The following is a 26,899-nucleotide window of genomic DNA, read 5'->3' as shown; positions in this document are numbered from 1 at the left end:
GCAGGACTTGTACACACACACACACACACACACACACACAACTGCCACTGAAGTCAATGCATACAGCAGGGAATTATGCACTCACAAGGCCTTAGGGTCTTACTGGAATAGTCCCTGTTATTGCAGAATTTAGTTACAGTATTTTATCCAGTAATTCCAGCAGAATCTTAGACAAATGCAGGAAATGTCCCTAGCATGCAAACTGCATCCACTAAACAAGACTGAAGATACACAGTATAACAACAATGCAATTTCTATTTTTATAAAGAAATCAAAACCAGTCACAATTAGATTGCAAACAAAGGAAGAACTGGAATCCATAAAACAGGGTAATGGTTAAAGTAACCAAGCTAAAATCAGTTCAGTATTTTTCTGCTGTATTTAAATCCATATGCCCATATTTTTAAAGTACCCTGATACTTAATTTTGTTTTCAGTTGTATTTTTTTATTTGAATTACATATGGTGCTATGATAGGATGTTTCAGAAAATCATAAAGTGTTCCTGCCTGTAAAAGCAATGTCCTTTCTTCTTAATGCCAAGAATGCTTTTCCCAAAGCACTCATTCCCTGATCAAGACACTGTAGCCGCTAATGAGGAAAACACTGCAAGTACCTCATTCAAATGTTTTCTTTTGTTCATCTACAGGGAGTTTACTCTGTAATAGTGAAGAATCCCTGAGTATCAATGAGTCTGAAAGTGCTCATATTCTGCCAAGAATAAAGTTGTAAAGCTTTGTGTGCCAACACTTTAAATTAATCTAAAATAATGCAAAGGGGACTTTGTCATCTTGGAAGGTTTTTTACAGCCTCATTGCTATTGTCTCAATTAATAAGTGTTCCATATCGTTGACATGGGTTCCCTGCTCTATTGCCAATTACAGCGTCAAGGGATGACATCCCTCTGAGGACATATGTCTGAGTTGCTGATGGGGGGAGAGGTGGGAGATATTGGCATGGAGCAAGACATATTTTTTGTATGTGAAGCTTTATGGCATGTCACTGGTTTCCAAGGTAGCTCTGTTTACTGGCATCTTCTTCCTTAAATGCCACTTCATGTCCAATGCTAATCAGTCCCATTAGATGGCTCTTCCGAAGCAGATAGCACATTAATTCGGCATACAAATTGAGAGAGAACCTTTGATGGTGAAAAAGATTAAAATACCCATGCTTACATTTCGGTTTCATACATAAATAATGTGGTAACCCTCCCCAGTGCCTTTATGTGCTCTCAGAAATCTTCAGATTTCCCTTGTTGAATGGTGTTTAGCGTCTACATCTATCATAAAAAGAAAAGGAGTACTTGTGGCATGAACTTAAACAAACAAACAAACAAAAAAGCCCATAAACAAAATATGCCTGCCAAAATACTTTTTAAAATTTTCCTATCCACAGGGCCCTTAGTCACAATTCTTGCCTAGGATTTTCTCCTGAGATGCAGTATAAGAGCTTTTTTAAAAATCACAATGCCATTCCCATGAAATAAGCAGTTTTAAAATTTACGTTTCTGTATGGCCAAGCTGCTGTTTGTTATAAACATGTGAAATCCCCAGATTGCCCAGGATTCCATTTTTTACAGGGGACACTGCATCATTAAGTACGGAAGGAATATAATGTAACTATTCAAACTGCTTAAAATATTTCATAACCATACATTATTATCCAAAAATATTTTTCGAGTAGATATAAAGAGTTGTCAATTCTGCATAGTGAATGCCTCATAAGGGGCTCATTTATGGTTGAAAACTGAATAAAAGCAGTAAATTAAGAACAGACGTAACCATAGAGAAGCTGTAATCCACTGCAGATTTCCTTGGTGAATGAAGTATTGTTGTGTGGATTTATCCTCCTTACTTGTACAGTTAACCAGTCACATCTGTGGCCAAAGTGCTGTCTGTGCACCCAGACAAGCTGGGTTCAATAACCCCATGGAGGAAAGCAAATGCTGGTTTACACTGTATTGATACAGTGCAAAATAAACTCTGCCAACTGTTTCATTGGGGCATGCCAGGTTCAAGGACAGATATAATATTGAATCTGTACTCCTGTGACCTGGGGATATAAAATGATAGGACATTTGGAAGCAAAAGCAGGTTTTGCCAAGGTTTTACATTAGTATAGTTGGCCTTGTTTAAGGGCAGGTTTCAACAGCCTGTCACTGACTCAGAATTAGTGTTTGTACTTTCTAGATACAATAATGAATGGGAGATCCTTGAGTAGTGTTTGTGAAGGGAAAGCCACTTGTTTATCAATATTCATTTGCTGAAATGTAAATAGTTGTATATGAGTATAAGTTGTTGCAAGTTATTTGATTGTTGTCTCTTCTGTACTGTTTGTCACCAATATACATAATGAACTGACAAAGATGGCATGTAGACTTGACAGTAAATCAGTTTACCCTTATTGCTGTTTAACTTTGTGATTACACACCAATCAGATAACTGATCTCCTTTTTCCTGAACAAAACAGAAGAAGGTCCATAGTCCTTACATCTTTCTGTTGCTTCTTTGCTTATTCTAGGACTCCAGCTTATAACAGGAAACTAATTTTGATTTTACATCTGGAGGATTGCATCCATTGCAAAATTTCAGCACCATCTTATTAACTCAACATAAAAAAAAATCCTAAAACCTGTAAGTTTCTTTTCATTAACAAGTTCTTTTTAACTATATGGCATGTTTCCCAGGCTACATTACCTTTCATTTCAAGTAAATAAGCCTCATTCCAATTCTCTCTGTAATGTACATTTTAAAAATAGTATTACTACTCAAGTCAGGAGGGAAAAAACTTTAATATTTAAATGATCATCATGTTATCTAAGTCATTTAGAACCCAATTTTCCTTACCTAGATATTAAAAGCATTACCTAGACATTAAGACTTATGTCCCTTCTTAACTTAATGTTATAGAAAAATATAATACATGATGAACATCTTAGTGTTAGAAGTATGCTGAAGTGCCTGAATATTTCAGAGGAAGACATCAAAGTTGAGTAATGCTGATGGATTTAGCATGCATGAGAACTGTAACAAGCCAGCGAATAAAATCTATCCTGTGCTTCGTGTGTGTGTGTGTGTGTGTGTGTGTGTGTTTATATATGTTGGTTGTAAGTTATAATAGCTCGGGATCAGGGAAATAGTATTGGCAAAAACTTGGGTCCCTTTAATTTAGTAAAGAACTCTAAGGAAAGCATGAAAATGTTATGTTTGACTTGATTCGTAACATAAATTATCAAGTTTAAAATTACCATTGCCATTTAATGGGAAAAGAGGTCACTGCTCCATTAGTTTCTGAGGAGGGAGCTGCATCCATTTATTATCCAATGGTACTTTGGCCTGTTGTTCCTTGATAGTCTTTGTGTGTTGGTTCTGAGGTGACTTCCTTTTTTTTTACATTCATTGTGTTGTGAAATTCTCTTACCTTGCAGAACAAATTTTTTTCCCTATGGTGTAGAGAATAGGGTGATTTTTGTCCAGAAGTTTGTGTTTTCTTCAGATGTTTTTCAGGCAGCTCACAACTTAGAATCAGTGGTTCTCAACCAGGGGTACACGTATCCCTGGGGGTATGCAGAGGTCTTCCAGGAGATACATGAACTAATCTAGATAATTGCCTACTTTTACAACAGGCTACCTTAAAAGCACTACCGAAGTCATACAAACTAAAATTTCATACAGACAATGATGTGTATAGTATATAGAGCAGTATAAACACTGAAATGTAAGTACAATATTTATATTCCAATTGATTTATAATGATTTGGTAAAAATAAGAAAGTAAGGAATTTTTCAGTAATAATGTGCTGTGACACTTTTGTATTTTTTATGTCTGATTTTGTAAGCAAGTAGTTTTTAAGTCAGGTGAAACTTGGAGGTATGCAGGACAAATCAGACTCCTGAAAGGGGTACAGTAGTCTGGAAAGGTTGAGCACCACTGACTTAGAAGACTCCATGTGACTGCTGTTTTAAGGCCTGTTCCAAAGAGTCCAGTTGACTTCAGTGGGTTTTGGATCAGGCCCTTACTGAGTGCCAGAAAAAAAAGAGATTTATGGTTTTTAATTTAAATTATGTAAAACCATTACTGTGAAGTAGCAACAGCAGTGGTTATCTGGTACAGTAGAACATAATTTTGTGAAACAGTTGCAGATTGATTTACAGCTATCAAATGCAGGTGAGGGATATGGTGGTTTTGAGGTGAGGGAGATTCTCTCCATTTTGTAAGATTTTTTTTTTTCCCCCAGGGAGGTCAGCAAGACTTTTCTGAAGGGATTTAATTAAAGTTAGCAAGTAATTTTGTGTTCTGCAGCATGTTACATGTTGTGAAAAGGTTAGGGATTCACTCACTGCAGCACATCAAAAACCTAAAGGTGATAGGTGAAATTCTCTTTGTTGCAAGTGCTGAGAAATAATCATTTAAAAGGTCACTTGCACTCAAAAAAGAACATTTATTTAATAAGTAACTTGTTTGGGGAAATGCTGCATTTTTAAAGGTTAAAATGGAGTCTAACTGGCCAACAGTGTCAGTGAAAAGTAAATCACTGGTGATTTAAAAAACAAAACAAAACCACTTCTGCACATTTCTTACAAAATTCAGAATATCTACTATCATATGCAGGATTTCATCAGACCGAAAGCTCAAGCTATTAACAGTTTTTCGTGACTTATTAAAGCACCGATGCTTTCTCATGCAATATATTTAATATCTGTTCTATGTTTTGCCTTGATGGTAGAGCTGTAGCATTTTTTAAGACCAAACATACAGGTTGCCTGATTTCTTACTGTTAATGGATATTGTTTTGTGTACAAAGAGCTGTCCTGATTGGCATTTTCTATCTATATAAATGAAAAAAAATTGATTTATTTTAGTGGATTAATGATGAAGTGGATTATAGATCTGCTACGTAGCCAAAAGAGAGGTGATAAATATGAAAATGCACCAGCTCACAATGGGTTTTTAGAGGGTTTGAAAAAGTAATAGTTTATCTAATAAAATATTGGATTATGAAGATTCTTGCCCAGTGGGGTCAATGTGTAACAAATAACATGTTGTGAAGTTATTTTTTTTATCCCCTCCTCTCGGAGTGCTGTTTCAAATAGGCATTAATGTTCTTCAAGACCAAGCCTTCTTTTTGCTTATGTAACTAAAATCTTTACACAACATGGAAGAAAGAAATCTTTCTAAACTATTCATCACTTAATAAGATGTTACAGTTACTCATTTCTCTGGTCTAATAGAAAACAAGGCTACATGACAGAATTTTTGTTCGTAATATTGGATGTTAATAGTGCTTTTGTTGAATTTATTTATTTTGTAGAACTGTTTACAAATTTAATTTAACTGAAAAATTAAGTTATCAATCACTTAGGTAAACTGAACATTATGCTTTTTCAATATAAGATATACAGGTGAAAAAAGGAAAAACTCCTGTGTACATAAGGAATTAATAGTTAGAAACTTACATATACACTTGTTTCAAGAGAATTTTGTCTCAGATAAAGTCATCCTCCTTAATTTGTCTTGCTTTCCATTTGAAAGAGGGCAAAATCTATTTCCTGGGCAATTTTGCACAGCAAAGATATTAATACTTTTGGGTTTAATTGTATCCTGTGTTTAAATACACTGTGGGTGAAACCCTAGACCTCTGCTTAATTGCTGTGAGAAAATAGCCTGATTTCTCTGAGATTAGGCACACGCTTATGTATACTTTGACCCAAAGAGTGCCTCCTTCAGAATTAATCTTCTAAGGTAGTGGGATTTGCTTTTGTACGTGCAGTAGACTCATTCATGACAAACAGTGCCTAATAAACCAACTTCACCCTCCAGACCTCTCTTTTGCTGTCCGTTTTTCTTCAACTATTCATTTCACACATCCCTTGTCCAATTGCTTATTAGCAAATAAACCTTAAAGGAGGTAATAGGAATAAATTTAATGATTCCTTTTAATTAGAGAGGCTTAAGGTTCAAATAATGTGTTGCGGAAGTGGAAATGTAAAGAATTTCCATTCGAGCTGTTAAAAGCAGAGAATATCTGCCGCTGATCCAAACATGCTGCTCTGTTATAAGACAAACTTTCTCATGTTTATTTAACGTTTATGCTCTTCTGTTATATTTCATTTGATTCATCTATTCCATAAAAGCACTTCTCCCCATCGGCTATATCGGGATTGTTTCTATAATACGTAACAAAAAGTTCTGGTTTTCAAATATTTATATTAGTCAAAGTTAGTCTTGTTTGTAGTTTTTGGCAATAGCACTTTTTTCTTTAAAAATGAACTACTTCAGTTTAACTAAACAAAATGTGTTGAAATGGACTATCTTATAAGTACAGTCGGCAATAGAAAGGATAAAGGCCCCAACCTGCAAACCTTTACTCAAGTGAGCAGTTCCTACTCATACCAAATAGTCCCACTGACTACAAAGAAAAAACATGCGTGAGAGAATTTGACCTTAAGGCACCAATCCTTCAAACGCTTGCACACATGTAACTTTACTCGGGTGAGTCATGACTGTGAATCAAGTTATGCATGTGTGTAAATATTTGCTGGAAACTGAAGTTGCAAAAGTTCGGATTCAGTTGAGAATGGACTGGTAAATGCACAGCATTTCTTGTTTCCAGAGTATTTTGTAATGTTGCATTCTTTCCTGTATCTGTAATGATAAGTACTGAAGCCATCATACATCTATCCAATTTACAGCTGACCTGCCAAGGGTTTGTCTTTGCCTCTTGCTATTTCTGCTGTTGAAGTGTTCCTGTTTGTGGTGTAACACTGGAAAAGAAATCCCAGATGAAGTAATTATTTTAATTAAAACTATAGATTAAAACATCATATAAATCAAATCAAAAATATTATTTGACTTCATTTAATTTATATTCTTGCCAACAGAGTTTTCTTCACACTGATTGTCACTTATTTTATTTTATTCAAGTTATTTGCCTGTCATTTTCCAAATACGTGATCAGAAACAGACTCAAAGGAAAGCATATTTTTTGTGGTAAACCCTCTAGCTATTGTTACGGCAATAAGCCTTGGTTGGCTGATATTGAACTACGTAGTCTAGACTCTCATAAGGGAAAAACAGCCTTCATTAAACAAGCCTTTTAACAGCAAGCCAAGCTTGATTAAAATCATATACAGATGAAATCATTTATTTACAATTCCTTTGTAGTTTGGTGCATCCCCAATAATTCTTGAGGCTTAATAATACTTAGGAGACAGCTGGGGTACTACTTAAAAGTCTGTTATTTCCAATTATTGCTCAGAAGTCAAAACACATAGTAAAATTCTGTTCAAATAATTGCAAACGTATTAATGTGATACACAAATGTTAGAAGGGTTGGGCAAAAGTAAACATTACAGAATGCAGGCTTGCTGCCTTATGTGGGATTCCACGGACATAACCTTAAGGGGGAAAAACTTTAAAAATAAACAAGAAGCATCCTGTGTGTTTTTGCTCCTTGTTACCCTAGCTGGGCTGTCACAACACAAGTGTCTGGCTAGGATCCTGAAAAGCTTTGGTTTTACTTTGTGTAACACTTGGCTACTACCTGTACTTTGTCAGCTTAATTTATAATTTATGCTTGGTCACTATGATTTTTCCATTCTCTACATTTATAGGTATAATATGTAAAGAAGCAACTTTTGAGCTAAAAGCCTAGGAGACTACGAAATCCTGTTTATGGCACCAATCATGTCAGAAAGGGGAAAAGATCTTGGTGCAATAAATATACTAAAATAAATCACTTGAATAATTTAGCTCTCTCTATTAACCGGAGCCCATATAAATGAATATAATCCTACTATAGCATTGATGAGCATCATCAGTATCCCTGATGTAATTCATTGTCACACACAGCTCAGGCCTGCATAGATGGCAGGGTGGGGGGCACTGTAAATGACTGTTCAATTTACAAACAAAGCAGAAAAACAACATGTAATGGCAATGCCAAATTCCTTTCTGTGGTGGAGAGATTAAGATAGCAGAAGAGGGAGCCTTTTACATCTTTCCCTTCCAGGGCACCTGACACAGCAGTGCAGATTTCCAAGCTGTACTACTCAAGGGGATCCCAAGAGGGACCCCCACTTGGTCCCCTAGTTAGGGAGCAAGGCCATGACCCCTGCCCTGTATATACTGCTAGAGTGGGGTGTACATTGCTTTTTTTCAGAGCACCTATTGAGGTCTGTGGGCTTTTCCTGACTGTGAGACTATACCCGGAGCTGTTCTGTTAAAAGAGTTTAGTGCAGTTAAAATAGCAAATCCTTCATTGCATAGAAGAAATTGGAGAATTGAGTTTTAGAAGTTTCTGTGCACTCTTCACTGGGATCAGAAGCTAATGTACAAACTCCTGTGAATCCCAAGGGAATATGCTGAAGTTATGATCAACCAGTGACAGGTCACGGTAGCGCAGACAGCAGGTTGTGAATCAATGCAGTTCCAGTCAGTAGATAACACTTCATGCAATACTTCCTTCCCCACAAAAAATAGAGACATGGGTTTGCATCTATTAAATCTATCTAATCTATAGATCACCACTGCTTCTCTTGCAATGTGTGAGTGCCTTTTCTTGGCATTGCTGTGCATGTTTACAGCCAAAGCAGTTTTCTGCTGTAACATTCAGTAAAATGAACAGAAATAAAATATCAACAATGAAGAATGAATAGTAGGCCAGACTTTTAGTGGGTGTAAATAAACTACCCAGATTACATCGTCTGAGGGTCTGGCTCCTTATTGTTAAAGAATTGTGTTTGCTGATAATTGATGTACAATTAATGTATGTTAATTCCATGTCACACGTGCACATGACAAATCTTAATCTGAAATATTTCTGGAAGAGCAGTTTAGGTAGAGAACGAACAGATCAAAAAAGGAAGATGAACTTTCCAAAGTATTTAAGTGCCCTCTGCAGTTCCCATACGGTGACAGACAGCTATAGAGGGCTACACCCTTTTCTGAACAGAGCAGGTAAAATGTTCAGCCAATCACTGGACTGGTTAAAACAACGAGGAGTCCTTGTGGCATCTTAGAGACTAACAAATTTATTAGGGCATAAGCTTTCGTGGGCTAAAACCCACTTCATCAGACACATGGAGTGGAAAATACAGTATAGAGGTATAAATACACAGCATATGAAAAGATAGGAGTTGCCTTACCAAGCAGGGGGTCAGTGCTAACGAGTCAATTCAATTAAGGTGGAAGTGGGCTATTCTCAACAATTGACAAGAGGGGAGGAAAAAATCACTTTTGTAGTAGTAATGGGTTCAATATATAAGATGGCCCATTTCAAACAGTTGAAAAGAAGGTGTATCAGCAGGGGGAAAATTAGTTTTTTGTAGTGACCCACCACTCCCAGTCTTTATTAAGGCCTAATTTGATGGTGTCCAGTTTGCAAATTAATTCCAGTTTTGCAGTTTCTCGTTGGAGTCTGTTTTTGAAGTTTTTTTATTGAAGAATTGCCACTTTGAAGTCTATCATTGAGTGTCCAGGGACCACTCTGAAACGCGATTGGTTGTAGTTTAGAAAATGTAAGTAAAAATCAAGGATGAGCCCTGAGGCTGCTTCAACTTCCACACCCTGCAGAAGGCAAAGAAGGGTCAGGGATGTATGTCAGGATGTTTGTGGGAGGGGGACAGAGAAAGACCTTCCCTTCATGACTTATATAAGAGGCCAACTATTAAGTTAGATCAGTGTTTAAGAAGTTTACAGCTCCCATTGGAGCTAATGCATCCAATACTTCCATGTCAGCTGTTCTGAGGATTTAACACATAGTTTTATATCAGCCTTGACCCTTACTGTGCATATTCTACTTTATTGCAAGATGAATTTTTGAGATGGCTCTTCTGAAACAATGTTACTTTATTTCCTTCCTATTAGATCTAATATCTCTGTTATTAGTAAACTGATTTGGACTTGGTTTTCCTCAAGGAAAACCCTTTCTGAAAAAAAACTTCTTTAGATATATCTTTATGATGAAATGGATATTTCAGTTAATCTAAAATATTTTGTTTACATTTCCAACCTTACCACTTGTTTCTTTATAAGCTCATGAATACTACTGAACATAAATGGATTGTTGCACAAAACTGGAAACCAAATATTTCCTTGTATATATTTACAGCCACTCTATCTTAAGATGTAACAAGCATACCTGTGTTGTAACCTAACATGATTCTATTTAGAACCATGCTATTTAGAAGCTTGTTATTCTATGTCCTTGGTTTCATGTTCTGAAAAATATCACCATCATCTTTCAGCCCTGTTGCCTCCTCATCAATAACTCAGTACTCGTCACACTTGGAAATGGGACCTAGCAGGCAGGAAACCTTGTACAAAGAATGTAAATATAACACAAGAAAAATGTCCTGAACAGGATCATGATCTTATTGTCTTTCAATAGCAGATAATATAAATTTTCTTTTTAATTCACTATAAAATTGTGAATCAAATTGATTGATCAGATCTTATCTAAGAAAGTTTGAACTGCCCAGATTGCCTTTAATACTGTACCACACTACAAACTAGCATCTTATCCAAAATCCTAAAGTTCTCAAATATACAAAAATTCTGATACTCTTTCTATTAGAAATCGCCAAAATTTCAGACATCTGCAAAATGGAAATGTTGAATTATCTCATCCTGTATAAAGTATGCATTTATAGGACAGGGGAAACCTATACCCTTTAAAATAAGATAAAATTAAAGATGGAGGCTTCTTTGAGATTTTTGAAAATAATCATATCCTCCATTTTAAATTTTGGGGTTTTATGTCATAATGCCATGTAAAATTGAATCTACTTGCGTTATGTAACATTAAAAATATTTTTAAAAACATCTACACATGCCATTTTAATGCACATGGCACTAAGTTAATATTAATGTGTTTTAATAAAACTAATAAATAAATCTTTCCAACAGGAAGGTGTATCTTGAGGATACTCTTACCCTAGTTTTAATCCTACATTTTTAACAGCTCCTTTTATAACTTTTGGTAGAGACTATGCTTTCTCCTCTCCCTCCTTTAATTAAATGCACTGAGTTTCTGCCCTAGGCCCTTTTCTCTTTTTCAGTTGCCCTCGGGTGAGTGAGTAGGTTGGTTAGTTGGGTTTTTTGGATTATTTATGGGATTAGCCTTATTGCTAATTTGAGTCTATACAGGGGACATCCAGTTCTACATCTTCCTCAGCTGATTTTCTGGAAGCAAGGATGAGAGGTTGGAACTTGATACAATAGAGGAAAGACAGTACAGAAGTTCAAAGAGGGATGGATGTGGGAGATCACATGGTCAGAATGAGGAGGAAAAAACATGAGAAGAATGAATTTATTAGCTGCCCTTTTCATGAATCAGAGAAATTAACATGGGTTAGAGGGAGGCTGCTGAAGAAGAGGTTGTAGTAATCACGTCAAGGCAGGACAAGATCTTGAACAAGAGTTTAGGTATAGAGATGGAAAGGAAAGGACACATCTTCTCTCTGGAGAAAGCAGCAGAATTAAGGCCTATCTTGGATATGTGGAGCAAGAGAGATGGAAGGGTCAAAGGGCCTCCATTGGTTAGAGGCCTGAGTGACAAAGAGGATGTCTGCATTGTAAACAGTGACAGAGAATGGTCTGGGAGGGAAAGATGTTTTGGACTTTTGGTTTAAACCCTTTTCTGTTTCTCTGACTTAACTACGCCCCTTCCTTGGTTGAGATTTAGAATGTGATGCCCAGGTAAGGTTGCCAACTTCCTACTTCCACAAAACCAAACACCTTTGCCCACCCCTTCTCCGAGGCTCAGCCCCCACTCACTCCATCCCCCCCTCCCTCTGTTGTTCACTCTCCCCACCCTCATAACTGGCTCATTTTCACCGGCCTGGCTCAGGGGGCTGTGGTGTGAGAGGGGATGAGGGTTCTGGCTGGGGGTGCAGGCTCCAGGGTGGAGCCAGAAATTAGGAGTTCAGCATGTGGGAGGGGGCTCCAGGCTGAGGCAGTGGGTTGGGATACGAGAGGGGATGAGGGCTCCGGCTGGGGTTGTGGGATCTGGGATAGGGCCAGAAACGTGGGGTTTGGCTCTGGGCTGGGTGGTGCAGACGAGAGGTTTGGAGTATGGTATGGGGCGTGAGGGCTCTGGTTGGGGGTACAGACTCTGGGATGGAGATGGGGGTGAGGGATTTGGGGTGCATGAAGATGCTCCACGCTGGGATCGAGGGGTTCAGGGGACAGGAGGAGGATCAGGGCTGGGCAGGAGGTTGGGGCCTGGGAGGGGGTCAGGGCCGCAGGCTCTGGGCGGCGCTTACCTCAAGCAGCTCCCGGAAGCAGCCGGCATGTCCTCCCGTCGGCTCCTACGTGAGGACGCGGCCACGCAGCTCTGCGTGCTGCCCCATCCACAGGCGCTACCCCACAGCTCCCATTGTCTACACTTCCCGACCAATGGGAGCTGCAGGGATGGCGCTTGGGGTGGGGGCAGCGTGCAGAGGTCCCTGGCTGCCCCTACTCGTTGGAGCTGGAGGGGGGACATGCCGCTTGCTTCCTGGGAGCTGTGCAGCGTGGAGGCTAGCAGGGAGCCTGCCAGCCCCACTGCATGGTGTCACCAACCAGACAGTCAATGGCCCGGTTAGCGATGTTGACCGGAGCTGCCAGGATCCCTTTTCTACTGGGTTTTCCGGTTGAAAACCGGACACCTGGTCACCCTATGTCCAGGGAGAGAGGGTCTAAAGTGATTGTATGCCACCTATACCAAGGGGATCTGACTAAGTTATAGCTGCCTCCCTAAGCTAAGAGCCAAAGCACTGCCCTGAATCTGAGCTGCAGTCACTCTGCAGCAGCCATGCCTCCTTGTCCGCAGGTCCACCCTTACACCAGGGCTTGTAAGAAAGTTCTCAGAACGCAGCCTTACAGCTGTTTTCTACAGTGCCTGCACCGGGGAGTTGTTCCCCAACTGGAAATAGGATTTTTAGGGCCCCTTCATGCCACTCTGGTCCTTTCATCTAGAAGCCCTTTCTTCTGGCCCTTTTATCACTCGACCTCTCTTTGATGCTTGCTTTGAAAACTTTCTTTTCTCTTTAGCTTATCAATAACGCTCTTTAAAATATATTGTGGTGGTTTTATACAGTTACATATACAGTGGGCTAAACTAACGAAGTCACACCAACGATGAATTTGGCCCAATACTTTGCATCGTGCTGTTGTAGAATTGAATAAAATGATTTTAAAAAGAAAAATGTTAGGAAAGCCCCATCATTTTCTAAAAGCGTATTCATTCACAGTATGTACTGAAAATTAGTTGGCAGTCAGTTTTAAATCGATGCTTGAGATATAGGAAATCAAAGAATCACAGGAATAATAATTATTGTTCATTTACCATAGCATTCACTATGTTCTCAGCATTTTCTAGACACTGAAGAACAGATAGTTCCAGTTCTGAGGAGCTTGCAATCTAAAGCAGTGGTGGGCTGGCAGGCCATGAGACAGATGGTTTACATTGACTGTCCACAGGCATGGCTGCCCGCAGCTCCAGTGGCTGCGGTTCGCTGTTCCCAGGCAATGGGAGCCGCAGGAAGCGGCGGCCAGCATGTTCCTGTGGCCCGCGCTGCTTCCCGCAGCTCCCACTGACGGGGAACAGCGAATCACAGCCACTGGGAGCTGCGGGCAGCCGGTCTTGCAGACAGTCAACATAAACAAACTGTCTCACAGCCCACCAGCAGATTACCATTACGGGCCGCAGGTTGCCCACCACCGATCTAATGAATGGAAAAGACCTAATAGATCTCCTTGTCCATTCTGTAGACAGTATATTCGCTGGTGTTTTGTCTGATAGTCTAGCAATCTGAGAATCGACTCTGTATTCACAAGGGCCCTCTAGATTCCTGGGCCTGCTCTAATTTGGCTGTTTACATCCATTTCATATGCCTGTTCTATCATCTCCAACTTTATTTTCTATTATGTTTATCACAGTTGTGCCTAAGGCCCACCATGAATGGGGCCCCATTGTGCTAGGCACTGTACAAGCACGGAGTAGCAGACTGCCTCTGTCCTGGAGAGTTTACAGCCTAGCTAGACAGGACAGACACAGGGTGAGATGTAACACACAAGCAGAGAGAGAGAGAGCTATGTGATGGCAAAAAAATGTAATGTTAGTGTTATGATTTTTGTTTTGGTGGGGGTATTTAGTTAAAAAGGGCTTTGTTAAATGGAAAGAAAAGTAAAGGGAGAGGAGCCATTGAAGGGAAGGGGGACAGGACAGGGGAGAAGAGGGTAAGTTGTGGAATGAAACTCGGGTGAAGAGCCTGGAGGGGGGAGGAAGGGTTGGAGCAAACAGCCAATCTGCACAGGGCAGAGAAAATCCAGTCAGAACGGTGGACTGTTCTCTGAATACCCAGAGGTCCTGGTTTGCAGATGCTTTTTCCAGCAAGAGTCTCTGCCTGATTCCTCTCTGCAGTTTTCCCACAAGGCCACATAGCCAGGGAGAAAAGGCACACTGCCTGGGTCCTAGAATGCCCTAAAGTATGAAGATGGGGTCTCTCCTGTACAGTTCTGGGTCTGTTGAGGGGTGGACCAAGCTTTACCCCATTTTACCCCCTTCCCTCTGAGTGCAGCAAGTCCCTGCCTTGGCTACTTCAGCAGCTGCTTCTCCTGCCTGAAGTCTGTGGCTGGCTCCTCTCTGCAGTTTTTCAATCCAACAGTTTTATCTACAATAACATTTCTTTAAAAGTTCAAACTTATAATTATATTTAAATCTGAGATGCAAATAAAAGCATGGGGAGGATTTATGTCTTTTTGAATAGCAAATTGAAAGTCTGAGCAATGCATTATTTATCTGTAACATCTTAATTCTTGAAAAGTAGGAGTATCAAATTACCTTGTTGAGAATAAATGCATTGAAACAACTTGTAATTACATGCCTGTTTTGTCTGCATTTGGGCAAAGCATTAGCTTTTGCTGTTCACTTTGAGACTGATAAAATCAAATCAAATGCCATCCTGACCAAACAGCATACAGATGTGCATGAAGGTAAAGGAAACAAATTAAGGCAAGGTCTGGTAATGTTGCTTTTACCATTTGTTTAAAGGCAGTTGCTAATAATTACCATAATAATAGAAAGGTTACCAGCACAAATGTGGAACAGAGGGTGGCTGCAAAAGTGATTCATTCTGGAGTAATGTGAATGCTAATGTATGTCCTCCATAGGTGATCATAACTTGGAGAGGGGCAAAGATAGTAAATATTTCTTCTTGAAACTGTGCAAGGTTTAGCACAGTGATTTATAAATCACAACACATCCTAGTTTGGAAAAAAAATCATTAATTAAGTAGAATGGCTTCTGATATTACTTGTTCCCTTTTTATATAGTTATTTTATAGCTAAAGACAGGATAATAAATTGTATTGGTTTAATAATTTATGGACAGCCCTGTTATAATGTGAGAATATTAACTTTAGTGTGACTTTTAGTTTGCTTATAGTGTCAATAATACTATGTTTCTCTTACATATAAAAATAGCATTGTAGGGGCCCTGAAACTGGTGAGAGTTTTGCCTGTGTATGGTCTGCAAGATTGGGCTCCAAAGACAATGGGCCTGCTACTCATTTACACTAAGGCCACTTTACACCACTCTGGCAGTGTAAAAATCCCTTAAAGTGGCTATATGTTACATTTTATACTCACTTCAAGGTCCCCTTACTCTGTCAGAGTAGATGCAATCTTAGTGTAAATGAGAATTAGACTCAAAATGTTAGAAAGTGCTACTGTGGTTTCCCTACACAATTGCCGGTACTTTTTAAGGGTCTATATCGGGGACTTACTGTCCCTCCGAGCTGCATACAACAATCTTCAGAAGTTCAAGAGTCAGAGCACCCCTGCTAGGAGCCGGGGCTCAGGGCTTCAGTACCACTCCTGCTGAAGCCCTGAGACCCTCCTTCCCGCTGGTCAGAAGCTCCTACTCCACCACCCCACTGCAAGGCAGAGGTGCCAAGATCCCATACCGCCATCCCCGCAGTGTGGTAGGCAGAGAATAAGGGGGCCAAGGGGGCTTGCGAGCCACACTTTAATGGTAAAAGAGACGCATGTGGCTCGTGAGCCACAGTTTGGCCACCCCGGCCTATATATTATAAGAAATAACTATGAACCTCCAGATTAAAGGGTGTAAAGAAACTAGATACACTGGATTGAGGGGAACATAGAGGGGAAGGAAGAAACTAGTGGCTGATATTCTCAAGCATCTAGAAAATATCCCCTTTCAATTCCAATTTCCACATGATGGAGGAAAAGCATATGAGGAGAAAAGCTGGGTAAACAAGCTGCACATCAAAGCTTTTGTATTGAGAAGGGTATTTGGATTTCCTCTGAGATGTCGTCAGTTTTTCATGAATGATCACTGACCATCTCATGAAGTTTTGTAGGGGGATGTTTAATGAATTCTATAATAAAGGGGGTAAAGCTTCTTGGTAACCGCTTTGCATTAGGTTTTCTCCTTTAATTTCACTTTAACACATCTGGGCTATTGTCTGTTGTGATTAGGTTTTACAATCCTAACGAGAGCAATGCAAATCATCAGTAACATGCTTTCTGTTTAAGGCCATATATATCTGAATTGAATTCCTTCTTTGACCAGAGGTCTTAAGTAATATAAGTTTACTCAGATTTCCAGATACTTTTTATCACTTAGATTTTAAAACTTTAGGAAATGGCATCCCGTATCCCAGACCCTTTATTAATGGCCAATTGTAAATGACTTTAGCAAATGGAACACCATTTGTCACACTTCTAACAAGTGGTACACTGTACTGTATTTCTAGCCCCACCACTTAATTTAAGCATTAAGATTTATAGCTTGTCATCATCTCCTCTATCTTTCTGTTCCTTCTTTGTGTCTTCCCAAATGCTAAAACAGGTTGTTGGTAATTTTAGGGTTTTTTTTTTCTTTTTTTTTAACGAATAAAAATGAAGACATTTACTTCTAAGTGCATTGTAAAACATGTATTCTACTCTTGTCACTATATACCGAATCCTTCTGTTGGCTTTTTCTCCCCCTTTTAATTGGTTCCCCACATTTTCTTGATATTTCATGAATGGAGCCCACTATTTTATGATCTCTTTCAAAATACTCCCCGTGTAATTGAGTGTAATTATCCTGTGTATACACTATTTGTTTACTACTTTGAAACAATTATATATAACCTTACATTGTCCAGACTGGTTGGTTTGCTAGACAGCAGCCAAGCTATGCAGCAAATAAAAATCCTTTAATTAAACTTGATACTAGCTCTTTCTTCAACATGCCACCAAACTTGTGTCATCAGCAAATTTCACCACTTAGTAGCCTATTCCTCTGTCTGGATTATATAGATTCTGTTATAGGTATAGACAAAGGATATGATTCATATACAGCACATTAAAAGCATCAGCCATCCAAGAAGTGACCCCCACTGGCTTCAGTTAAAGCTCCTCTCAATCAAACACCTGTTCTGTGTTTACGCTTTTGTTTGTTTGTTTGCATAAGAGACCTAAGAATTTGGCCATGGGCTTGCTCACCCTTTCTTTTATAGCTTGTAAAAGAAAGATAATTGATTTTTTTACCCCTGAATTAGATGCCAAAAACTTGTCTGTTTTTCTTCTGTCATTATTCTTCTGTTAGCAGTCAACACAGTCCTCACCTCCAGCCAAAGTAGTAAGATTTCTGGACTTTGAAGCCGGTGCTATTATTTTTCTATCGATTGATCATGGAGTCCTGAAGCAAACATTATGCCTACAGCAATATATAGGCCTGGGCTACATGAGGAATTTACTTCAGTATAACTTCATCTCTCTGGGATGTGAAAAATCCCCACCCCTGAGAGACAGAGCTATACAAACCTAATCCCCAGTATAGACCTGCTCTCTAGATAGATGGGAGGTGGATTACCTACACTGATGGGAGAAGCCCTCCTGTTGGCGTAGATAGTGTCTACACTGAAGCGATAGAGTGGTGCAGCTATGCCGCTGCAGCATTTTAAGTGTAGACAAGCCCCCAGTTATAATATCCTTACACTAAGAACATTTGGCCTGTTTCTACAATGCCTTGCATTTTGTGAAGTCATATACACCTGTGTGTAGTGAGTGCAATGTGCATGTATAATGTTACCCACTCATAATTCCTCACTGGCACCAGAGGTAGCCATTTGAACTCACTTTGCACCTACTGTGCCCAGATGTAAATGACCATACAAAGTGCAAGGCAGCAAAGAATCCAGTAAAGCTATAATATGTCCACAATCTTTCAATCCAAAGAGATTAAAGGTCAACAGACCTATAGTCTCAGGCAAAACACTATGTAGCATTGCCTTTGTATCACCTCACCATGGGCGGCGAGTTATATGGGCCCGTGGTGCCTGGGCACCAGGAATATTCTGGCCCAGGGGCCCGGCTCCAGCAAAGTTTCCTGCCCGTCCCCCTGCCCCCACGCATGTCCCCCAACCCCTCCTGCCGCCCCCGGGAGATTTAAAACAGCCTGGGGGCTCCCACCAGCAGTGCAGCAGGGCTGAGCGGCTTCATGCATGCTCGTTCCACATCATTTCCGGCACGTCCTTGCATCCCGGCAACCCGAACCCGGCGAGGTGAGGCTGCAGTGCAGGGAGGATAGCAGGGGAGGGGTCAGGGGCTAACCTCCCCACCCCACCAACGCTCTGGCCCACAGCTCCTGCCATGAAGCATGGCGGCATGGCTGGCTTCAGCTAGGCGGCGGGGCTGTGATCTCCTGCTGCTCTGAGCAGCATGGTAAGCGGGTGAGGGGGGAGCGAGCGAGTGAGCAAGCGGACAGGTGGGTGGGGGTTGGATAAGGGACAGAGAATTCTGGAATTGGATAAAGGACAGGGAGCAGGGGGCGGTCAGATGGGGCAGAGGTTCTGGGGTGGGGGGCGGTCAGGGGAAAGGGAACAGAGGGGGTTGGATAGGCATGGGAGTCCTGTCAGGGGTGAGGGTGTGGATAGGGGTCGGGGTAGACAGGGAGAAGGGGGGGTTGGATGGGGGTGGGGTCCTGGGGGGACAGTTGGGGTGGGGGTCCCAGAAGGGGGCTGTCAGGGGACAAGGAGCAGGGGGGTTGGATGGGTTGGGGTTCTGAGGGGTGCAGTCAGGTGGTAGGAAGTGGAAGGGGGTGGATAGGGGGCAGGGGGCAGGCTGTTTGGGGAGACACAGCCTTCCCTACCTGGCCTTCCATACAGTTTCACAACCCTGATGTGGCCCTCGGACCAAAAAGTTTGCCCACCCCTGTCCCAGACCCTGCACCCCAATCCCCTTCCCCAGCCCAGAGCCTGCACCCCTCATGCCCCCTGCACCCAAACTCCCTCCCAGAGCCTGACCTCTCACCCCTCCTGCACCCAAACTCCCTCTCAGAGCCTGTACCCTACACCCCTCCTGCACTCCAATCCTCTGCGCCAGCCCAGAGCCTCTACCCAAACTCCGTCCCAGAGCCTGCAACCCAGACCCCCTCCCACACCCAAACTCCTTCCCAGAGCCTTAGGCGGGTGCTGGGGAAGTTTGTGGGGGAGGGTTCTAGGTCTTCTGGGTACCACCAAAATTTTTACAAGCCTGCTACCCCTGCACCTCACCATCAGGCCAGCTATGTTTTCTACACTGAAACAATTCTTAAACCATTCCAGTGTGATTCTTTGAATCTCTGTAGCTACAAGCTTAAGCAGGAGCTTGTCATGTGAAAATGGTATAAGAAGCTTTTTGAAATTCCAAATAAATAATATCATATGACTGTAATCTTCTCAAAACAAAACAGAAAAAAATCAAGGCAACTATTTAGGTAGAATTATGGTTTCAAATGTCTACCTTTATAATGGCATGCAAGAGAAAAATGTAAACTATGTACCCAGGCAGTAGTCTGTAATCTCAGTCAAGATTCATGAACTCTCCATATTTGCCTGTAAAATTGTCCAAGTTTGGGGAACAGCTCTCAAACACTCTTTAATATGCACTTTCAGCTGAATGAAGCAGGTAGGGCCCTGAAACATTTTCACTTTCCCAAGAGTGTCTAAAGAACCCAACTCCAAAGCTGGGAAATAAGCCAAGAATAATAGGAGGTGGAAAACTGGTCATTGACCCACAGATGTCTGACTTAGTCTCTTTTAAAGCTTTAGGATGAATGGTTTTCTAAATGTATAGGTGTGGAGATATCATAGGATCATTCTGATTTGAAGTAAAAAAGGTCTTTTGAATTTGAATAAGTCAAATTCATTTCTGGAAAAAAACAGATACAACTACATTAAAGTCAATGCAGTTGCACTTGTTTACAGCAGGTCTGAATTATGACACATGAAGCCATTTTGTCCATCCTTTTGTTGTTTCCAGATTATTTCCTACAACAGGTTCTCAAGTGCTCTAAATTTCTCATGTGATGTGGCTTCCACCACTTCACTTTGAAAGTGATCCTTCTGTATGGGTAGTCCAAAATCACATTTGTTTGTTTTCCTACTTCCATATCACATTGCAGGCTTTATTTAATTTGCAGCTCACCACTAACCCCAAGTCTTTTTCAGCATTAATGCTTTCCAAGCACTGTCTTCCTCCCATTGTATATTTTTGTGTCAGATTATTTCCCTTAAAATACATTGCACTGTTGTTTTCTATACCAAATCTTATTTTGTTTTTATTTTTTTAATTTCCTGCTTGTATTTCTAACCTCTCTAGGTGTCTTTATATTTTCTCACTGCTGTCTGCAACTCTTCCAATTAAGCAATATGTAATTAATATGCATTTTCCCCTTTTTTCTAGATCATTAATAGGTCTGATTTTAGCATCTTTAACATAAATCCATGTGACACCCCCTGGACACATCCACTTACCTTGATATGTCAATATGTTCTTGGCATAATACCTCAACTTACCCTCCTGAGGTCTCCTGCTATATTGAAACCTACATCTGTTAACTGCATACATAGACAATCTACTTTGACAAGATTTCTATTCCCCTCACCATGTCACTGCCTGTTTAGCCTCTATATTCCTTTTTTGGCTAGCCATCATAAATTTTCGCGAGTACTATATAGAGTAATGTTGTCTCTGTTATACTGGGAAGCACAGCAGAAAAGACAGCATCTTAGTCCTTCTCAGGGAAGAGCTCTGACTTTTATGTAATCACTGCATTAGCACTACTCAAGGCTAGCAACAGGCTCTAATACCACCATGATATTTCTTTAAGCAGTGCTTTTCCAATTTCAGACACAATTCCAAGAGCATAATCTAAGACATTCCCTCTGGAGATGCCTTTGCACACAAACACACTTCAATAAGTGAGCCCTCTGCTAGGGTCATCGGGACCAAAATGAACAAAAAACACCACATCTACACTGCTCTTATTTCAGCTAGTGACCCAACCTTACCCTTTAAATACAGTAGGATCAACACAGTGGGGCACGACCTCGATGAGGTGTTATCACTTTTACTCTCCTTTAATTTTAAAACTTTGAGAGCTCAGCAACAACGTTTGTTGCATCAAGTGTCTAGATTCTGGTAAATACATCTATGAAGAGGGTGTATTTAACTATTAGCAACTTTATACTAAGATTCTAGAGTTAAAATGGCAAAATGTCTCCAGTAAATGTTTAGCATACAAGAATTATTACTCATTCAGTATTCACTAGTTCTGTCTGAATCTCCAGCAAACATTTATTGCTGTTCCAATCCACATCAGTCTGTTCCCGACTCAGGCTACTCCTGGGCTACTGTGTAAACCAGCTTGACTATTACAATAGGAACAGCAAAGATTTTTCCCCTGTAAAGTCATCTTTTTTTTTTTTTCATGTTTTGAGACTCTTTCCACACATGTTATGAAGGCAGGAAGGTGACTGTGTTTTTATTGTACTGGTTTTTTTCTGGTCTGAGGTGGGGGCACAAGAACACAATGGCTCTTTTTGTTCATTGTACCAAGAAATTCCTTCCTGAATCCATCAAGTGTGACCTAGCAAGTAACTTGGACATATCCAGACATAAACATGGCATGAATAAAACATGCTGTGATTGTTTGATACAGGTACGTTTTCACAAAGAGAATATTTTTGTCTTTACTATGCCTACAAAGGTAACTTCCTGTCATGATAACTCATAACTGTTCCATTTTCACTTAATGAATGACTAAATTTAAACTCTGTTTACTGACATGCTGTGTTTATTGTGACAATAGGCAGGACATAGGTTTGTTAGCATGAAGATATAACTTTAAATGTTGCTTATATTTCAAATGACATCTCTAGGACAAAGAGAGTGAGGTAATATTTATCTTTTATTGGACCAACTTCTACTGGTGAGAGAGACAAGCTTTTGAGACACCTCTTCTTCACAACTACAACTAGACTGCATCCGTCTCTAGGACAAAGGCAGATTCCAGATGTGGAATAATACATTTCATTTCATTGCTTATATTTTTTTGGGACACTTCCACACAAACAGACACTTATTCTTTTACTTGAATAACACATGGATTTTAAAATGCTGTTTTCCAACCAAAACAAAGAGCATGTTGAGAAACATGAATTGTTAAATATAAACATTTCTTGGAGTGCCTAAAGTTTCTGAAGAATACTAAGAAAAAAGGCAAATTACCACATAAAGGCCACTGTAATATTACTGACCACTATCATATGACCAATGCAAATTAGGTAAAATATAGTGTAATATCAGAGGTATCTGAAGGAATGAGGCAAGGTCACATTATCTAAAAGTCAACAAATTTTAATGCAGCCCCCAGAGTCCTCATACAGCAGCAGTAGCTTCCCTTAGAGCTAAGGTTGCCAACCCTTCAGGATTGTCCCGGAGTCTACAGGAATTAAAGATTAATCTTTAATTAAAGATTATGTCATGATTAAATCTCCAGGAATACGTCCAACCAAAATTTGCAACCCTACTTAGAGCCCCTCAAAAGAACAGGTGTGAAAGGTCAGAAGTATTTGCATCTTGTATGTTAACTCCATTCAATAAGAATCATGCACAAATAGATAAAGATGTCCTGAGTTTGGTTTTGACGACTGGAAGGTTAAGGAATTTCACCAGTATTTATGTGTATGACCTTTTATCTTTTAATGCTAGATTATCCTCCTCAGACACTTACCTTCAACCCCAGCAAAAGGTAATGGTTTCTGCCTACTTGCAGTATTTTGCTTTGTTGCTTAGTGGGTACCAAAATAAAATGAATATCGGAATATAGCAAAGCATTACAATTCTGACAGAGAGGTTTTAATTTTTGGTCCAACTTAATTTTCATGAACAATTTAGAAGTTTTTGCTTTTTCCAAAAAATTCACAATTTTGAAATAATAATTGAAATTATTATGTTTTTGTTTTCAATAGAAGATTGTTTTAAAAATGTAACGGCACAACATTCGTCACTGCAATTTTCAATGTTGACAAGATTTTTTTTAAAAAGCCATTTTTTTGGAAAGAAGCCATTTTTCAATGCAAAAGCTTTTGTCTGAAAAACATCAATGAGCTCTACCCACTGATAGTCCCAACTACCACTGGATAGCAGAGAATGAACTTCCTATTTCAAGTAGAGACTTTACCAATCACCTGTGTGATGCCAAAGAAAGCAACAAGGAATGCGTGGGTTTATGAGACCACTATGAAGGAATAAATACCTTAACACATTGTACATGTGCCTCAACTACAGCTTCTCCACAAAAAAGCCTAAAGATACTATATCACCCACCAAAAAATGCTCAGCCCCAAGTCTCGGATAGTTTCACCACTAGGACTATCAGTCTCAATGTGTCTGATCACAGATGTTGTGGTGGCTCAGAGGTGAACTCTGAGATAGATTTTTGCCAGCCCATTCAGGAATTTAACAAGTAGTCTCACCCCCGAAAGTCAATCAGAACTGCTGTAGACGCGGATGGCAATCTTGTGTAATGGACTCCCTTTTGGTGTGTCTCACTTAGGAGGGGAGCTGTTGTCTGATGAATAACTTTTGTGTGGCCATCATCTTCTGTCTGAGGTAGAGTGCATTGACTAGTTAATCTTGAAGATGACAAAAACATGGCTCAAGGTGGCTAACTGCTGATATGAAAGGAATGGGTGCAGTCTCCTAGCTAGTTGAAGATGGTACAAAGATATTCCTTCATTATTGTGTTTAGGGTGCAGGACTAGCTCTGAGTCCAGAAAGACTTCTGCTTACTTATTCAGGACAGATGGCCTTCATAGGTGGTACATCCTTAGTTTTAAGAATTTTTCCACTTCCTACTCTCATCATCTCCATTTTCCCTGGGTTAAACTTGAGCCAATTATCTCTCTTCCACATTCAGATTTCCTTCAAGCACTGGGATAGTTGTACTAATGCAGAAGTGATTTAGAAGTAGGTATCATTATTATATTCCTGATATTGTAGCCAATTATTTCTAAAGGAAATGACAGAACTCAGTTCTGTCGACACAACAAGTGAGATCCCTACAGGAGGGAAATAATTTTTTTCCCCATCATACCCCTTCCAGACATTGTCAGAGAGGAATAAGCAGAGCTAGCTTAAGGCAATTTCATCCATCTCTGCAAGGTCTTATCATAGAATATCAGGGTTGGAAGGGACCTCAGGAGGTCATCTAGTCCAACCCCCTGCTCAAAGCAGGACCAATCTCCAATTTTTGCCCCAGATCTCTAAGTGGCCCCCTCAAGTAGCTTCTTAGGGTTTACTGTGCCAAAAGTCACCAAAATGTCAAGTAATATTAACATGGAAGTCCATAGCTATGAGGACGTCATCCGTCAGTGCAACCAGACTTTTCTCCATGCTATGACTGGAAAGGATGTATAACATTGGCAAATGACAGGTGTGTCTGGCATTAACTCATTGCCACCTTTTCAGTAACCTTGTCCGGAAACAAGAGGGTGATTACTAGACAGTAGTTGTCAGGATTACTTGCAGTGAGTGCAGGCATTTTAAGACAATATGTGCTATCATGTTTTCTAGGGGCACGGGTAAAATGCCTATCCTGAACACAGGCATTGCTGATATTGGGCAGCCGAAGTCCAAGGTGTCTCTCTTATTAGTCTTTTTATGGGCCAATTTTGCAGGTCGTGGAAGCACCAGTGTGAAACACATCGGGTATTTCAGTTTTTTGCATCTGATCCAAAGAACAACTTTTTTCTTTTTCTTTTTTCTTTTAGTCACAAGGACCTATTAATTGAAGTTTCATTTGCATCTCAGAGTGATTGATATCAAATGCGAAAATGGAGTAGCCCCACACATAGAATCCAAACATACCAGAAAAACTGAAGCATGAGATTCACAAGAGGGGTGTGTAGGTACATATGTGTCCCATGCATTGCTCACCAAAGATACTGTGAAGTCCAGGCATTATCTTTCGAAAAATTTTATTGCCTCTTTTTCCAAGATTAGATCTGTGTATGTAAATCTGGGCCCACAGAGTGAAGGGAATAATTAGTAGGTTGGGTAATGGACACAAAAGTAGGCTTCTGGCTAAATAGAGTTTTCCTGGTTTACGGTTCCTACACAAAACCCTGTTGTTTCTGAGACTATCATTTCTGCCAAGTTGTCAGTTTTCTATAGCTTTAAAAAATATGGTAGCTATCAGTTGCATTTTACCGTACAGAAGAAAACTGCAAACCTGCCAAGTCTGAGTCTTTAGAAGTGAGACTCATTTTGTTCTTTAGAAAAAGTCCAGTCTTAAGCTGTCTTACTCCTTCAAAAAAGACATTCTCAGTGTGGTTCATTGGGGTATTAAAATTTCATTCTTTCTTTCTATGAAAGTTTAATTCTTCTAGGTGCTGTTACCTAGACACTCTAAAAACATACCAAGTAAGGCTAGCCCAAGATAAACTCCATTGGCTGCAATTATCTAGGGAGACCTGTAATGCTTAAAAATAACAGCATGAATTGGAGAGGATTTTCAATGCCTATGTTTAAAAGTTCTTTGTTTAAAAAAACTATCATGAAGAAGTTTCCAGAAGAATCCAGTGCTTTTCCCTTTTATCCACTGTGGTTGAATTAAAGGCAATCCTTGAGGGCATTTACTTTTACATGTTTAAAATAATCATTAAGTGTTTTGACAGCAACAGAAATCAAAGGTAGTTGAGTTTCACAAATATAACTTGTGTTTATCTCACCAAGTTTAAGAAAGAAGCAGATAGGATGTATTCCCTTATTATTAAGCATTAGAGGTTGTTTAAAAGCTCTTGAATTTGTAGGGCAATGTATCTGAATCACAGATTGTATATTATTCCCTGGTCTTATTAGAGCTTCCAAGGAGAAAGTCATCTTTATTTCTACAAGCTATTAGTGTATCTGCCAATAGAATTTATGGTGCATAAGTGACCGTTCACTCCTACTCCTTTAAAGCATATTTTCTCTTAGAGACCTTGACAGGTTAGACGTAGCGCAAAAGGTTAGTTTGACTTCTGATTGAAGAAGATGAAATAAGATATTTTGCAAAGGTACAGTAACAAAAATAAAACCTGAATTATGTAAACCTATAAGGTAATAAACAACCTGATATACCAGATATTGAATTCCAGCTATTATTCTATAATTGTTGTTATTTTTATTATTTGTATTACTATAATATCGAGGAGCCCTATTGTGAACCTGGATCCTATTGTGTTTGATGCTGTAACAACACAGAACAAAAAGATGGTCTCTGAACCAGAGAGCTTACCAATACTTCTTAATTAAATTATGTACTTGAATTGAAGAAAAGTGGCTGCCTTTTTAAAGTATCTGTCAAATTAATCTGTTAATGAATATAATATAAATACAAATAAAAATATGTATTTAAAAATAGTCTAATTACACTATCGTATTGATATAGACTATATTCGACTATATTAATGTATCATCATATAACTCTTGTATTGTGTTAGCATCTAGAGGCCCCACTGTATCAGGCACAGTTCAAATATATAGTAGGAGTCAGTGTCTGACAGACAAAAGGTGTCAGGGGAAATGGGGGCATAG

At 39.7% G+C, this 26,899-nt stretch overlaps 1 protein-coding gene across 2 annotated transcripts in view; it reads left to right on the top strand.

The window, feature by feature from the left end:
- Positions 1-26,899, top strand: part of ADGRL2 (adhesion G protein-coupled receptor L2) — a 492,078-nt gene that overhangs the window by 194,429 nt on the left and 270,750 nt on the right. Inside the window, exon 3 of one of the 2 annotated variants that reach the window (XM_075131687.1) lies at positions 2,519-2,631. The exons of the other annotated variant lie outside the window; for it this stretch is intronic. The gene's annotated coding sequence lies outside the window, so the exon portion shown is untranslated. The remainder of the gene's footprint in view (positions 1-2,518; positions 2,632-26,899) is intronic. 2 annotated transcript variants of the gene reach the window in all.

This window comes from Caretta caretta, chromosome 8, assembly GCF_965140235.1.
Source record: "Caretta caretta isolate rCarCar2 chromosome 8, rCarCar1.hap1, whole genome shotgun sequence".
NCBI lineage: Eukaryota > Metazoa > Chordata > Testudines > Cheloniidae > Caretta > Caretta caretta.
This window is presented reverse-complemented; position numbering and strand designations above follow the sequence as displayed.